The 17,883-nt window shown below is 45.8% G+C and overlaps 1 protein-coding gene across 2 annotated transcripts in view; it reads right to left on the bottom strand.

The window, feature by feature from the left end:
* Positions 1-17,883, bottom strand: part of LOC135222580 (malonate--CoA ligase ACSF3, mitochondrial-like) — a 405,816-nt gene that overhangs the window by 129,898 nt on the left and 258,035 nt on the right. The window lies entirely within an intron of this gene.

The following is a 17,883-nucleotide window of genomic DNA, read 5'->3' as shown; positions in this document are numbered from 1 at the left end:
TGAGGCAAACTGGAGGGAACCTAGGATTCTTTCCTGGTTTCTCCTTGAAGCTTGCTTGTTGTTGAGGAATTGCCTCACTGACTTGGCTATTTCTTTTCTTTTGATCACCGGAATTGACAGACTGTGGGAGGATAAATCCCATTGGATGCCTAGCCACTGAAAACGAGTCTCCGGAGTGAATCTGGATTTCGTTTTGTTTATCTGGAACCCCAGATGTTCCAGGAATTGAATTACCTTCTCTGTGGCTCTGAGGCATTCCTCGACGGTTGGTGCCCAAATCAGCCAATCGTCGAGGTACGCCACTACCATTATCCCTTGTGATCTCAGTTGTTGAACTACTACTTCCGCTATTTTCGTGAATACCCTGGGGGCTACATTCAGTCCGAAGGGCATCACTTTGAAAGAGAATGCCTGGTCTCCTAGCTTGAAACCTAGGTATGGGCGGAAGTGTCTCGCGATGGGGATATGATAGTATGCATCTGTAAGATCGATAGAGGTGGTGACAGCCCCACGGGGAAGTAAGGTCCGTACCTGCGAGATGGTCAGCATTTTGAACTTGTCGCAGCGAATGAGAAAGTTTAGCTGGGACAAATCTAAGATCATTCTTCTTTTTGAAGAGCCTTTCTTTGGCACGCTGAACAAGCGCCCTTGAAATTTTAGATGCCTGATTCTCGACACAACTCCTTTCTGAAGGAGCTCCTCTGCATAATCTGCCAATTCCTTTGACGGTAGTTGAAGAAATGATTTGGTTGGTGGAGGATCTTTGATCCAACTCCAACCTAGTCCTTTGGACACGATGCTCTGTGCCCATTTGCTGAACCCCCACCTGTGACGGAAGAGGAACAGCCTCCCTCCTACCTGGGGAGCCTCACTGCTGCTGTGTGGGATGGCCTCCACGTCCCCCTCTGAAGTGCTTACCTCTGTTGGTAGCCCTTCCCGAACCTCGTTGGCGAAAGTTACCTCTCGCCCTGCTTCCCCTTGAGAACCTATTAAAGGTAGGGAAAGCCTGGCTTTCAAACATGGGATTGAAAGCTGGGGAGACGGTGTACGAGGTCGAGGGTTGGTTCTGGGGGGATAGCAAGAGGATAGGTTGGCTCTGACCTTTCGATGTCGAAGGCTGACCTGGTTGGGTAACTGGGACGGCCTGGACGAAGTGCTGCTGCTGCTGCTGGTGCTTCTGGTATGGTTGGAACCTCTTGGTTTTCTTGAGTTTCTTACCAGAAGAGGGAGGGTTCTCCTGCTTCCTCTTGGTTGAGATACCCCACCGAGCTCTAAGGCTTTGGTTAAGCCTTGAAGCTTCGTGGTGCACCTCATTCACAGAAGACTCTGGGAACAGGTCCGCACCCCACATGTTGGAAGCAAGAAGCCTATTCGGTTCGTGGCAAATGGTAGCTTCTTGCAACACATGCTTACGGCAGTTTCTTCTGGCCATGAAAAAGTCATAAGCATCTGCCTGAACTGATTGTAGTTGGGACTTAGCCAAGATCTTAAACAGAGGCTCCGTACCATACGAGAGAGCAGCCATCTCAGTTATGACTAGGGAGTTGAGTGATCTCCCTAGCCTAGTCCTCGCGTCAAATTCTGCCTGAATGAGGCTATCAGGCAGTCTAGGTAGCTTCTCACCGAACTGATCCATGGCACAGTCCGGTTTCAGCTTTCCTACCGTGAAAGTAGCCGGTAGGTTCTCCCAAAGTTCTCCAAACGCAGGGAAGAGAGGAGATGTGGGTTCTGCTTCCCTGAGCTGTGGAATGGGTTCATCCTTCAAAACAGCATGAAGGGTCGTCTCCACCATCTTTGTCGTAAAGGGGAGTGAAGCCTCTTCCTCCGTGGCAAAAATGGTGAAGGGACTCTTGAAGGCCTGGAGTTTGGTATTAGAACAATCCCAATCCTCCAGACAGTGAACCCACTCCCTCTGGGCATGGTCTCTAGTATACAGGACAGTCTCCCTGGGATCTTGTATTACCCTTATTTGAGGAGCTGTCTCCTGTTTTAGCCCTGGCATATCCTATAAAAGGCTGAGTCAATCCGGGAGGGTAGAACTCAAAGTCCTCGATCCTTCTTGTTCCATACTCCGGTATTGAAATCATACCATCCTTGAAGGGAGCATAAGCTGCTACCCTCCAAGGATTGTTCATAGAGAATGCCGGAAGAGAATCATGAGGAGGTAACTGGACCAGACCAGTACCTACTACCGGGAAGTTGGCCTGAGGAGCCTGGTTCAGGCCAGCAAAGCGGTTATCGTGTTCTAGAACACGATTAGAGAGGTCCTGGATGGACTGACCTGATTGGTTGATGCTGCTAGAGAGTTGGGCAAACATTTGCTCAAATCTCGTCTCAAGCGATCCAACCATCTCTCCTACTTGCTGTAGGACTCCTGCCGAAAAGGTAGCGGGGTCAAAGGCACTAGGTGCCGTGATCCCGGCAGGGGTCACCGGGGGAGTTCCGGCAGCAACAGGAGAGGGTGCTGGCTCGGTCGGAGCGCGGACCTTCTCCTTAGAAGCTTTGCTTCTCGACCCTCTCGAATGTGAAGGATCAGACTTAGCCTTCACTGCTCCGGAGTATGATGCCGAAGACTTTCGTGAGGAGGAAGACGACGTCTTTTTGGATGACTTCTTTTTGGACGTCGTCTTCTGGAGGGTCTTCTGCTCTCTGTGCCCTTTTACCTTAGGAGGCACAGATGCAGCAGGCGTAGGAGTAGGGATCTCAGATCCCATGAAGCCTTGGAAAGAAGAAGAGGAAGGAACAGGGGAAGAAGATCCAGGTGAGCCCAAGGGAAACCCTTGAGCGCCCGAAGCACCTACCTCGACTAACAAATCTTCTGCACCTACCGCCATTGGCTCTACATTGATGTCTAAAGTGGCGATGTCCGGCACGATGTCCTGGCCCGACACGTTTACGAAGGCCTGCTGCACCTCGCGTTGGATGGAGGCTATCGCTGGAGCTGCTGTGGCGGGATCCACATAACCCGTCGCTTTCCCTCCAGGGAAGATCTGGACAGCCAACTTCTTGTCAAGAATGTAGGGCTGTCCCTTGGCAGCGTTCCTGCCGAAGCCGCCCACCCAAGCCTTCAGAGTCGCTAGGGCGACCTCCTTCACAGCAGCAGCCTGAAAGAGAGGACAAATGAAGTCCTTTACGGCGGAGCTATAAGCTTACAACTAAGACTTAAAACTAAGATATATATTTAACATATATGATGGAGGAAGTAACTATCTTGATATCTACTTACTCCATCCAACAACTGACTCACGAGGTCATAGCATATGGTGTATGCCTCGTGGTGCCAGAATATCAGTTCGCCATGGGTGGTGGCGCACGGGGCGTGGGTCCTGCACTCCTCGTGGCCACAGGGGTCTTGGAGAACCGCATTGCAGCCCGGTTCCTGGCAGTTGGTAGCCTGTAAGTGGAAAGATACATGAGTATCGGGAATACACACTTACAGTCTAAATACAAACTCCGTTGCATGCCGGAGTATGCAAGTTATTCTAAAACTAGTCCTCTACCGTAATACGTGTGGGCGCTAGGGCGATCTGGTTGGAGTCTCCGGTGTACACCGGGGACGGAAAAGGGGAGCAACCAGAAGGATAAGATAACCTTAGCGAGGATAGAGAAATTAACCACGACGGAGAACGGAGGAGGCAGTTAAAGTAAATTAACAAAAATATAAAAGGAGCTGTATACTTCATACAGGGAGTAAGACATGCCTCCCTTCCGACTACTAGAGGAGTGCCCGGGTAAGGAAGCAAGCGCCCCTCCGGTAGCGGAAAGAAGGTAGTAGTAGGCAAGCTTCTGGGACCACTAGGAAACTCCTACCCCGGTGGCTGGCGGAGCCAGCTATTATTCCGACAACCGAAGGGGCCCCCGGCTAGTGAGCAGGGGCTCGTCCGTTGTTGGAGGAATGGAGAGAGGGGGGGGGGGGGTAGGGAGAGCGAACAAGACACACCGGAGAGAGCCGAGGCGGCCGGAGGGAGGGGTGGCCAACCCCAACCCCCTTACACGTCGGAGCTCCACGGATCCCGAGTCGAAAAAGTGGTCTCCCCAAACTCCCAGCTGGTCGGGCCTCCCAGGAGCCCCCTCGAGAGAGAGAGAGGGAGGGAGGCGCTCATGCGGTTGCCATGACAACCGTGGTGAGCCCGGCCAGACCCCCCCTTACCACGCGGAAGGGAGGGAAGGGAGCTGGGTAGGGCGCCCAGTGGGACACGTGATCAAGGGTGGACCAAGAGGTTGATAAGAAACACAACCACTAGGCAAGTGACCACACGAACCCAACTGTACCAAGTGTGAATGAACACGAAGGGTAATAGAATGCCAAGGTACTGGACGCCCTAAAAGCTAGCCTAACACAGAATAATATAAACATTAGATAAAAATAATTAATAATAAACACATACATCGTAAAAGAATGGAAGGAACACACGAGTGAGAGAGACAGAAGTCCAGGAGAAGACGAACCGTTCAGAAGAACAGTCGACTACTCGGAGCCAGCCGTAGCCGATGAAGAGCAAAAGCTGGGATGGTGGACTAGGGAAAAACACTATAGCCCTAAATACCTAAACCATAGAGATAACTGGGTGACAAAGGTATGGGCTGTGAATTCCTAAATTCATAATACGATGCAAATAAATAGTGTAACACGTAATAAGAACCCATGAAAGGAAGAAAAGATGTCCCAGTATGGAGGACTGGGAAATCTTAACAACACGAGGCGGGCCCATGGCCGCCACGAGTCAACCGGGTGACCGTATGTAACCTAAAAAACGGAAAATACTGGTCCCTGGAAGACAAAAATACGAAATCTAGACCTTTCGGGTACTTAACTTAGCTGCGGCAATAGCTGAGCGTTCCATCTCGAAGATAAATCCAAAAGAACGATCACAACACAGAGGAAGAAAAAACGCATGTGTCGCAAACGAGCTAATAGAAAAGGATGACCGCTAGAGGCGCTGCACTCCGCTTGGCGTGGGTATTAGCAGTAGTAGCAGACGCATCCTCCTTTAGGATCGGCTCTCTCAGGTGGGAGATTTTGATGTGGGAAGTTCTAAATGGCAAAAGGTTCGTGGTAGTGGTCTCACTCGCCCCTGTTACCATACCGACACTTCTTTTATAGAGTGAGCGAGTCAGTTATACTGACATCTTGATTTTATTTTTTCTCTGGTATTTATTAGGTTATTTACCCTAGAAATAATGAACTTAAGGATTATTTCACAGGGCGACACGAACTGAGCCCAGTAGATATATATCTATATATATATAGAATATATATATATAATATAAATATATATATATATGTGTGTATATATATATATATATATATATATATATATATATATATATATTATATATATATATATATATATATTTTTTTTTTTTTTTACAAAATTTCAACTTCTTCACCACTTTCAACTTTCTGTTTTTTAGCATCACTTGGTTCGTCCTTTTTGCTTACTACTCCTACTAAACGCCTCTTTAAAAAAATAACTATCCAAGAAAGATTGCTTCTGCCTACTTTTCACAATGTTCCTGAAACGACTCAAGCAAACGTCATTGAACTGTGCAAGCATACGACCTGTGTAAGCCTTTTCGGGGTGTCTCTTTTCTACGAATGATTGCACCTTATGAAAAGCAGCTACAGCATCCTTAATTCCTGCCGTTGTCATAGAGTCCTCGTCCTCCTCCTCGCCGCTGCAAGAGAACTCCTCTTGAACGACATTATGTTGCATGGCCTCCAACTCCTTCAGGTCATCCGTCGTAAGCTCCTCTTGGTGCTCCTCGAGAAGGTCATTGATGTCGTCCTCGTCGACAACCAGCCCCATGGACTTGCTGAGTGCAACGATCTTGTCAAGATCTGGTTGCGAAACAGTTTCAGGATCGTCAACTGTTTCTGAATCTGCAGCACCAGCTTCGCCCACGTCGAATCCCTCGAAGTCTCGGGCAGATATGGCATCAGGCCAGAGTTTCTTCCACGAGGAATTCAAGGTTCGCCTCGAAACCTCCTGCCTTGCTTGGTCGATGAGTCAGATGCATATCACAACATTGAAATGCTCCTTCCAAAATTCACGCAAGGTGAGGTTTGTGGTATCGATGATGTCGAAACATCTCTTGAAAAGATGTTTCGTATACAGCTTCTTGAAGTTCGATATCACTTGCTGGTCCATGGGCTGGAGGAGAGGGGTGGTGTTAGGTGGAAGATGAAGAACATTGAAGAAGGAATACTCTGCTAGGATATCTTCCTCGAGGCCAGGAGGGTGAGCAGGGGCATTGTCCAACACCAGCAGGCACTTCAGAGGAAGGCGCTTCTCTTCCAAGAATTTCTTCACTGTCGGGCCGAAACACAGATTTACCCACTCGGTGAACAAAAGCCTCGTTACCCAGGCTTTCGCATTAGCCCTCCACATCACTGGAAGCTTCTCCTTTAGCACTTTGTGGGCCTTGAAGGCTCGAGGAGTCTCCGAATGATAGACAAGTAGGGGCTTCACCTTGCAATCCCCACTGGCGTTCAAACAAAGTGCGAGCGTAAGCCTGTCTTTTATAGGCTTATGCCCGGGTAGCTTCTCTTTCTGCGTGATGTACATCCGATGAGGCATTTTTTTTCCAAAAAAGGCCAGTCTCATCACAGTTGAAGACTTGCTGAGAACTGTAGCCTTCCTTGATCATCATCTCGTCGAACGTCTTTTTAAAGGCTTCGGCCGCTTTCGTGTCCAAGCTGGCCGCCTCCCCATGCCGCACCACCGAATGGATGCCAGTCCATTTATGGAATTTCTCGAACCACCCATGCGAAGCCTTGAAGTCTGGGGTTGGTGTTGATGTCCTTTCTTCTCCGTCGTCTTCGGCCTAGGCAATCAAATCGCCGAAAATAGTACTGGCCTTGTGGCAGATTGCCGTCTCTGTTATCATATCGCCAGTGATTTCTTTGTCTTTTATCCAGACAAAAAGAAACCTTTCCATTTCATCGTGCACGTGGGTCCTCTTGCTGGACAAAATAGTGACGCCCTTGGAAGGTGTAGCTGCTTTAATGACATCCTTCTGCTTAAGGATGGTGCTTATTGTCGACGGATTTCGGCCATATTCCTTGGCGATCACACTCAATCGCATACCAGCTTCATACTTCTTGATAATCTCCTTCTTCGTCTCCAAAAAGAGCATCCTCTTCTTTCCGTGAATTTCAACTTTCTTGGGACCCATGACTACGTATATACTGTACGTAATTATGTTATGTATTACATATACGTATGTAGTAAAGTTCTCACACAACACGATAAAGTATACTACAATGAAATCACTATCGAATTTACGTTAATAAACGAAATCGTTAGAACGAACGAATACCGCGTGCGTATGATATAGATGATGCCGGGAAGTGACCGAAGAAGCACGCCGCTACGTAGATGCATCATGGGAGGGATGCTGACCAATAGGAGAGAAGGATCTCATGGCGGTGACTAGCATCAGAAACCAATGGGAGAGCGGGAGGATGATGGCGAGTCTACTCAGTTGGCGGCGCGCAAGTTTCAAAATTGTTATCGGTGGTCCGGGAGAATCTCGGACTTTACAGCAACAACCTTTCGTATCTTGAACAATTTTCATATGTAGAGCTGTAAAATACTTCGTATTTGCTTTCGTATCTCGAGTTTTTTGTAAATTGAGCCTTTCGTATCTCGAGGTACCACTGTACTATTAGAGGAAATGAGCAAATATTAGTCTTCTAAGACTCTCTAACACGATATGTAGAAATAATACCTGTAAGAAACAAAGATGCAGCTACAGTGGCAGAAGCTCTTAAATCCAGAATTATCACAAGACATTCATATCCACAAGTTCTTCTTCCTGATAATGCTGCTGAATTTACTAGTGATCTTTTAAAGAAAATGTGTGAATTTTACGAAATAAATAAGTGTCAAATAACCGCTTATAAACCAAGTTCAAATGGAACAGTAGAACGAACTAATCGTAAAATACAGGATATCCTGAAAACTTTAGTGAGCCCACAGACAGAAGATTGGGACTTAGCACTAGAAGACGTACAGTTCACATTGAATAATACAGTAAATGAAACAATAGGAGAATCTCCACATTATTTGCTATATGGTTATCAGAAATGAATGCCTAACACATTGTTAGACGATGCAACACCACCCAGACATACCTAACTATGATGACTATGTTGCATGGAAAACCAGACGTACTTACGAGACAATCATGAAAACGAGGGAAAAATTAAAAGTTTCATAACACTCATGCCAAATATTATAATAAAAATACCATTAAACCAGACATTACAGTAGGCACTCAAATATATGTGCAAAATCACTGTGTGGAACGATCAAATGTAAAGGTTTCTCCTAAGTTCACTGGACCACATAGACTTATAGAATTGCTGAAATTAAACAAATATAGAATAATTAATGAAAATTATCTAAAGGAGAAAGTAGTTCACACTGGACTCATATAAAAGTAGTAAAAACAGATCTATGGTCCACGGAATTCATAGGTAACATATGACATGAAAATGCTGTAGATAATGTTGTAAACAAAAAATATAATCTACGAAACCGACAGAGTTACATATGTTTATATTTAGTATGTGTATACTGGTGTTGGACTGAAAATATCATAAATATAATTTCTGGGCTCAGCTCGTGTCGGCCTATGAAATATCCTTAAGTTCATTATTTCTAGGTAAATTAATCCTAAATATTACCAGAGAAAAAATAAAATCAAGAAAATGTCAGTTAAACTGACTCGCTCACTCTATAAAAGAAGTGTCGGTATGGTAATAGGGGCGGGTGAGATCACTACCACGAGTCATTTACCATTTAGACCTTCCATCACAAAATCCCCCACCTGAGAGAGCTGATACCAAAGGGTGATGCGTCCGCTACTACTACTACTACCGACGCCAAGCGGAGAGCAGCGCCTCTAGCGGCCATCCTTTATATTTAGCTCGACAACGCCAGGTGTAATTCTTTTGCTCGTGTTGTTTTCGCTTCTTTGGATTTATCTATTCCACGATGGAACGTGCTGCTATCGCTTCGGCTAAGTTAAGTGCCCGATACTTCCAGGGACCAGTATTTTCCGTTTTTTAGGTCATATACGGTCTCCCGGTTGACTCGTGGCGGCCATGAGCCGCCTCGTGTTGTTAAGATTTCCCGGTCTCCCATACTGGGACATCTTATGCTTATGGGCTCTAATTTACGTTCATCGTCTTATTACATCGTATTTTAGATTTAGAGTACACAGCCCATACCTTTTACCTTTTATCTTTTAGTTTAGTATTTAGGGCTATATTGTGTTTCTCTCGCCCAGCATCCCAGCTCTTGCTCTTCATCGGCTACTGCTGGCTCCGAGTAGTCGACTGCTCTTCGGATCAGTTCGCCTCCTCCTGGGCTTCTTTCTCTTTTACTCAAGTGTCCCTTCTATTCTTTTACGATGTATTTTTTATTTATCAGTGTTATTTAGGGTGTTAGGCTAGCCTAGGTGCCTTGTACCATGTGTTGGTACAGTTGGGTTCACGTGGCCTCTCTGTGGTTGTGTTGCTATCGCGTCCTGGGCCACCTCCGATCACGTGTCCCATTAGGCACCTTTCCCTCCCCCTTCCCTCCCTTCCACGTGGTAGGGAGGGGTCTGGTCGGGTCTCCTCGGTTGTCATGACAACCATTGTAGCCTCCCTCCCTCCCCCTCTGAGGGGGCCAGAGGAGCTCCATACCAGCTGGGGGCCGGGATGACCACTTGTCTCGGGTATCGGGTTACCCGACGGGTAGTAGTTGGAAGGGGGGGTTGGCCACCCGCCTCTCTCTCTCGCCCGCCGCGTTCACGCCGGGATTCCCTCATTCTCCCCCATTCCCTACCCTTCCCCTACCATATCGGACGGAGCCCCCGCTGAAGCCGGGGGCCCCTTCGGTTATAGGTCGTTTCTGGCTCCGCCAGCGGGCGGGGTGGGATTTACCAGTGGTCTATATAGCTTGCCTAGTATATCCTGTTTTCCGCTACCGGAGGAGAGCTTGCTTCTTACCCGGGCACTCCTCTAGTAGTCGGAAAGAATCATGTCTTATTCTATAAGGATACATACCCTTACTGATACGGTGATTTATTAGTTTATTTATAGTTTTACGCCTATCTCCATCGTTCTCCGTCGTGGTTTCGTGGGCTCCTCACCACTCCTGGTTGGACCCTTTTTTCTTGTCTCCGGCGTACGCTGCAGACCCAAACCAACCGCCTATTTAACCACACGTATTGCGGCGGAGCACTAGTTTTAATCTAACTTTCATACTCCGGCATGCAACGGAGTCTATGTCAGGCTGTAAGTGTGTACCCCGATACTCATGTATCCCTCCACTTACAGGCCACTAACTGCCAGGTTCCAGGCTGCAACGCAGTACTGTACGACCCCTGTGCCCATGAGGAATGCAGGACCCATGCCCCGTGTGCCACTATCCACAACGGGATGATTGTCTGGCACCCTGAGGCATGCACCATCTGCTACGACCTCGTGAGTCAGCTTTTGGGTGAGGTAAGTAAATTCCTGGGCAGATTTCTTGTTATCAATGGTTTACCTTTAGTTTTAAGCTACTTTAAGCTGTATCTCCGCCGTTAGAAGCTTCATATCGCCTTCTCTTTCAGGCTGCCGCCGTGAAAGAAGTCGCCCTAGCAACCCTGAAAGCTTGGGTGGGCGGCTTCGGCAAGAACGCCGCCAAGGCCCAGCCTTACATTTTAGACAAGAAGCTGGCCATTCAGATCTTCCCCGGAGGCAAGGCGACGGGATATGTTGACCCCATCTCAGCAGCCCCACTCATAGCTTCAATCCAGCAGGAGGTGCAGCAGGCGTTTGGGTCCGTCTCGACACAGGAGCCGGTTCCGGACGTCGCAAACCTGGATCTTAACCTTGAGCCAATGGCGGTAGGTGTAGAGGACCTGTTGGTCGAGGTAGGTGTTTCGGGCGCTCAAGGACTACCTTTGAGCGTTCCTGGATCTTCTTCCCCTGTCCCTTCTTCTTCCTCTTTTCAAGGCTTCACGGGATCTGAGATCCCTTCGCGTTCACCCGCTCTCTCTGTACCCCCGAAAGTGAAGGGACAGAGAGTACAGAAGACCCTCCATAAGACGACTTCCAAGAAGTCGTCGTCTTCTTCAGCAAGGAAGTCTACGACATCCTACGCCGACGCGGTGAAGGCTAAGCCTAGCTCTTCTCACTCGAGGAGCTCAAGAAGCAATGCTTCTAAGGAGAAGGCCCGCGTTCCCGCCGAGCCAGTACCTCTCCGGCATCCACCGGATCCACTTCGGTAACTCCTGTTGGGGTGGCGGGACCTAGTGCTTTTGATCCCACCACCTTCTCAGCATGGAGTTTTGACAACAAGTGGAGAAATGGTCGGCTCTCTCGGTACGAGATTTGAGCAAATGTTTGCTCAACTCTCCAGTACCATTAACCAGTCTGGTCAGTCAATCCAAGACCTCTCTAACCGTGTTAGAGAACATGATGACCGCTTCGCTGGCCTCACTCAGGCCCCACAAGCGAACTTGCCTGTGGCAGGTACTGGTCTAGTCCAGCTACCTCCATATGAATCCCTGCCAGCTTTCTCTATGAATAATCCTTGGAGGGTGGCAGCTTATGCCCCCTTCAAGGATGGCATGATCTCCATTCCGGAGTGTGGAACAAGAAGGATTGAGGACTTCGAGTTCTACCCCCCCGGACTGACTCGGCCTTTCATAGGGTACGCCAGACTGACGGAAACAGCTCTCAATAGAGAGGATAAAATCTCTAGAGAGACTGTTCTTTACAGTAGGGATCATGCAGAGGGAATGGGTTCACTGCCTGGAGGATTGGGATTGTACGAATACCAAACTCCAGGCATTCAAGAGCCCTTTCACTATCTTTGCCACGGAGGAGGAGGCTTCTCTTCCGTTTGCAACTAAGATGGTGGAAACGACTCTCCAAGCCGTCCTTAAGGATGAACCCGTTCCACAATTGAGGGAGGCGGAACCAACATCTCCGCTCTTTCCTGCCTTCGGAGAACTGTGGGAGAACTTGCCTGCCACTTTCTCAGTAGGGAAGCTGAAACCAGACTGTGCGATGGACCAGTTTGGCGAAAAGCTCCCTAGACTGCCTGATAGCCTTATTCAGGCAGAGTACGAGATTTGGGAGATCACTTAACTCCCTTATCATCACGGAGATGGCTGCTCTTTCTTATGCCACCGAACCACTCTTCAAAATACTGGCTAAGTCTCAGCTCCAGTCAGTTTAAGCTGATGCCTTCGACTTCTTTACGGCTAAAAGGAATTGTCGAAAGCATGTATTGCAAGAGGCAACTATTAGGCATGAACCTAATAGGCTTCTAGCTTCCAGCATGTGGGGTGCGGACCTCTTCCCAGAAGCTTCTGTGAATGAGGTACATCACAAGGCTGCAGCTTAAAGGCTTAACCAGAGCCTTAAAGCCAGATGGGTATGCTCATCCAAAAGGAAGCAAGAGAAAACCCCCTGCTGCTGGTAAGAAACTGAAGTAAACTGGTGGAGGTTCCAGCCATATCAGAAACAGCAGCAACAACAGCACTTCGTCCAAGCTGTCCCAGTTACACAACAGGGGCAGCCCTCGACGTCTAAACAGACACAACCCATTCTCCTGTTGTCTCCTCAGAACCAGCCCTCGACCTCATACGCCGTCTCGCCAGCTTTCAACTCAATGTATGAGAGCCAAGCCTACCCAACCTTTAACAGGTTCTCTAGAGGAAGCAGGGCGAGAGGTAACTTTCGCCAACAAGGTACAGGAAGAGCTGCAAGAGGCAAGCACTTCAGAGGAGGGCGCGGAGGTCAACCCGCTCAACAGCAGTGAGGCTCCCCAGGTAGGAGGGAGGCTGTTCCTCTTCCGTCACAGGTGGGGGTTCAGCAAATGGGCACAGAGCATCGTGTCCAAAGGATTAGGTTGGAGTTGGATCAAAGATCCTCCACCAAACAAGTCATTCTATCAGATACCATCAAAGGAGTTGACAGATTATGCGGAGGAACTCCTTCAGAAAGGAGCTATTGCGAGAGTGAAGCATCTAAAATTTCAAGGTCGCTTGTTCAGCGTGCCAAAGAAAGGCTCAACAAAAAGAAGGGTAATCTTAGACTTGTCAAAGCTAAACTCTTTCATTCGTTGCGACAAGTTCAAAATGCTGACTTCCATCTCCGCGAGGTGCGGACCTTACTTCCCCGTGGGGCCGTCACCAGCTCTATCAATCTTACAGACGCATACTATCATATCCCTATAGCGAGACACTTCCGTCCATTCCTAGGCTTCAAACTAGGAAATCAGACGTTCTCCATCAAAGTGAAGCCCTTCGGACTGAATGTAGCCCCCAGGGTATTTTCACAAAAAAAAAATAGCGGGAAGTGGTAGTCCAAACAATTGAGAAACACAAGGGATAATGGTAGTAGCGTACCTCGACGATTGGTTGATCTGGGCACCAACTGTCGAGGAGTGCCTCAAAGCCACAAAGAAGGTAGTGCAATTCCTGGAACATCTGGGGTTCCAGATCAAAACAAAACGAAATCCAGGATTTCACTCCGGAGTCTCGTTTTTTTCAGTGGCTAGGAATCCAATGGGATTTATCCTCCCACAATCTGTCAATTCCGGTGGTCAAAAGGAAAGAAATAGCCAAGTCTGTGAGGCAATTTCTCAAAAGCAAACAAGCTTCGAGGAGAAACCAGGAAAGAATCCTAGGTTACCTTCAGTTTGCCTCAGTGACGGACATCCTTCTGAAAGCAAGACTGAAAGATATAAATCGAGTTTGGCGGTCAAGAGCAAATGCCAAGTCTCGAGACAAGTTGTCAGTTATCCCACAGATCCTTCGCAACCAGCTCCGTCCATGGACAAAAGTAAAGAACCTTGCCAAGTTAGTACCCCTTCAATATCCCCTTCCGGTGTTAACCATTCACACGGATGCCTCCCTGTCCGGTTGGGGGGGATATTCTCAATTCAAGCAAGTTCAGGGGACTTGGTCCGTTCAGTTCCGCCAGCTCCACATAAATGTGCTGGAAGCAATGGCGGTATTTATTACCCTGAAGAGACTCCTCCCCCCAAAGAAGTCTCATCTAAGACTAGTTTTGGACAGTGCAGTAGTAGTACATTGCATCAACAGAGGAGGGTCCAAATCCAAACACGTGAATCATGTCATGATAGCCATCTTTGCTCTAGCAAACAAGCACAAATGGCACCTATCCGTCCCTCTGGAGTCAGAATGGTCCCTAGACGACAGGTCATTCCAGTGGATATGCCAGAGAGTTCCAGGTCTCCAAGTAGATCTTTTCGCCTCACAAGCGAAACAAGCTCCCTTGCTATGTGGCCCCCAACCTGGACCCTTTGGCTTATGCCACGGACGCCCTGTCGTTGGAACTGGCAATCAATGGAAGAAAATCTATGTATTTCCTCCAGTGAATCTTCTTTTGAAAGTTCTGAGCAAACTGAGGACTTTCAAAGGACTAGTAGCCCTGATTGCTCCAGACTGGCCAAAGAGCAACTGGTATCCTCTGCTTCTGGAGTTGGGTCTCCGACCTCAACGGATTCCCAACCCCAAGCTGTCGCAACCAGTACAAATGAGGACTGTGTTCGCTTCCTCAGGAATTCTTCAGACCCTAACTTTATGGACTTCATGAAGTTTGCGGCTAAAAAAGATGCTAACATTGACCCACAAAACATCCTTTTTCTGGAATCAGATAAAAGAGAATCAACTATTAGACAATATGACTCAGCTGTCAAAAAGTTAGCATCCTTCCTGAAAGAAACAAACACTACAACCATGACAGTTAATTTAGCTATATCCTTTTTCAGATCCTTGTTTGAAAAAGGCTTAGCAGCTAGCACCATAACTACTAATAAATCGGCTTTGAAGAAAATCTTTCAGTTGGGTTTCCAAATAGACTTAACAGAATCTTACTTTACGTCTATTCCCAAAGCCTGTGCTAGACTTAGACCTTCTCAAAGGCCTACTTCAGTTTCATGGTTCTTAAATGATGTCCTCAAACTAGCCTCAGATACTGACAAAAACTCGTCTTGCACATTCATAATGCTACTTAGAAAGACGTTATTTTTATTAAGTCTGGCTTCAGGAGCCAGAATTTCAGAACTGTCGGCTCTATCCAGAGATGCGGGTCACGTAGAATTTCTCTCCTCAGGGGAAGTTCTACTTTCTCGGATCGCAGCTTTAGCTAAAAATGAGGATCCTCTTGCAAAATGGGCCCCTTGGAAAGTCATCCCACTTCCGCAAGATCCTTCCCTTTGCCCAGTATTAACTTTAAGAGCCTTTCTATCTCGGACATCCTCTAGGTCCTCAGGTCCTCTCTTTATGAGAGAAAAGGGTGGAACTTTATCAGTTAAAGGAATCAGACAACAGATCCTTTACTTCATTAAACAAGCCAACCCTGAATCATTTCCAAAAGCACATGATATCAGAGGAGTAGCTACCTCAATTAACTATTTCCAACATATGAACTTTGAGGATCTTAAAAAGTATACTGGATGGAAATCACCGACAGTCTTTAAACGTCATTACCTGAAGTCCTTGGAATCATTAAAATTTTCAGCAGTAGCAGCGGGAAACATAGTTTCCCCTGATTCTGCACAGTAGTTATAATATAAGATCCAGGTCTCCTTTCTACCTACCTCGTCCAACATGCCTCACCCTACTGCTATGCTCTTCGTGATACTCATAGCCTTAGCCGCTAGGATCTTATTGGTGGACTGCCCTTATTTTTTTTTGCTAGGGGGCACCCACATTGTATGCATATAAATGTGCTTCAGTGTTTCTACCCTTATTTTTATGCTAGGGTAGAACACAATGAGTTTGTATATTTTGTAAATAATTATTAATTTTAGTGAATCTTTGTATACTGTTCTGATTACCATTATACTATTCTGTACTACCATTATCTAGTATAAGCTAATTTTAAGTACTTTATGTTAATATGGTGTAATTGGTTTTTGATTCACTTATATTATATACCAATCTTTTTACAATTTTGTTTCATTTTGACCTTTTATTTCCATCTTGTCTGTTTCTCTGGTACTATTTCATAGGCCGACACGAGCTGAGCCCAGAAAACGGGAATTTTATTTGACGAAGGAAAAATCTATTTCTGGGTGATTGGCTCGTGTCGCCCTATGAAACCCACCCTGTTTTTTCCTTACCCACCCTGCAGGACAAGATGAACATTTATAAAGGATGGCCGCTAGAGGCGCTGCTCTCCGCTTGGCGTCGGTAGTAGTAGTAGTAGCGGACGCATCACCCTTTGGTATCAGCTCTCTCAGGTGGGGGATTTTGTGATGGAAGGTCTAAATGGTAAATGACTCGTGGTAGTGATCTCACTCGCCCTATTACCATACCGACACTTCTTTTATATAGTGAGCAAGTCAGTTTAACTGACATTTTCTTGATTTTATTTTTTCTCTGGTAATATTTAGGATTAATTTACCTAGAAATAATGAACTTAAGGATATTTCATAGGGCGACACGAGCCAATCACCCAGAAATAGATTTTTCCTTCGTCAAAATCCCTTGTATGTAGTGAAACCTATATATAAAGAAAATGTTACAAGTCTATTTTTACAGATGCAAAAATGCGGTTCATCATAGCATTAGTTATAATTGGACTCATCTCTTCAGAGGTGGAGATATGAAAGGGATCTTTGCTGCAATGACATGGACAAGTAAAAGTGATTAGGGATTTAGGGATCGTAACTATCGACATAAAAACAGTGTTAAATAGTGAACATACATTAAGGCAACTCCACATAGATATAAAGTCAATAATAAAGATGGGTGATAATAACAGTGTAATCTCACTATTAGAAAAATTAAACAATGACATAGAAACTAACATAAAAACCAGAGCAAAAAGATCCCTCTTACCCTTCATTGGAAAACTGCTTTGAACACATTATTTGGAGTTGCTACCGAAGCCAACGTATAACAGGAAAAATAAAGAATAGACAGAATGGGAAAATGGGCAGCAGTAAGAGGCACAGTGATAAATAAAGTGATTACCTCACACAATCTGAATGCAGAACAAATAGAAAAACTGAAATTTTTTATAAATAAAGTCTTATTACTCTTCGTTGGAACTGCTTTGAACACATTATTTGGAGTTGCTACCAAAGCAAATGTAAAGGAACTGAACAAATTAGAAAATATACAATTTTTAAATACATTTACTGTAAAAAGTAAGTGATATTACAGGAACATAAAAATGTATTAAATGCCATTTTGCTTGCCTATAAAGGTATTTTGAGCCCAATACTAATCACTCCTAAAGAATTAGAAGACATTATTACATTTTATGTCATGGAGAAACATTTTAAACCACTTGTGAAAGATGTATTCATGTATTACAATTTAATTAGTGCCAAAGTCATTTTTTAGAAAGTAGTCTTAGTTGTACCTTTCAATACTAGGATCACAAATACACTGATAACTGAGAACCCATTTCCTATGTTTATTTTTAGGTGTACAGTACTACTGTATACATTTTTCTTATTTATGTTACAAAAGACTTACTGTAGTAATACTATTTCCCATATCTCCCTGTACATAACAAATTCAAACATGTATATAACTGTAAAACTACCCACATGCTGTAGAAGCATGAATTAATTTTTAAAATATATTCCATTTTCTTTGTTTGGAGGGAGGGGGTGAGAGCCCTGTGTAATCCAAGTTCTGCGGCCATACCAGATATAGCCGGTAAGGTCAGCAGGTAACTATGGTGAACTCGATCAACCATGTACTTGTACATCACCTAAGCAGCTTTGAGACATCACTTTTATGTCCCCCTGTTATATCAAAAGCAAGTTAAATATTGAAAAAAAAAACAGTGTAATGGAGAAATCGTAAGAACCTGCAATAATAAAAATTACTTTTAGATTA

Source organism: Macrobrachium nipponense, chromosome 8 (genome assembly GCF_015104395.2).
Source record: "Macrobrachium nipponense isolate FS-2020 chromosome 8, ASM1510439v2, whole genome shotgun sequence".
In the NCBI taxonomy this organism is placed as follows: domain Eukaryota; kingdom Metazoa; phylum Arthropoda; class Malacostraca; order Decapoda; family Palaemonidae; genus Macrobrachium; species Macrobrachium nipponense.
This window is presented reverse-complemented; position numbering and strand designations above follow the sequence as displayed.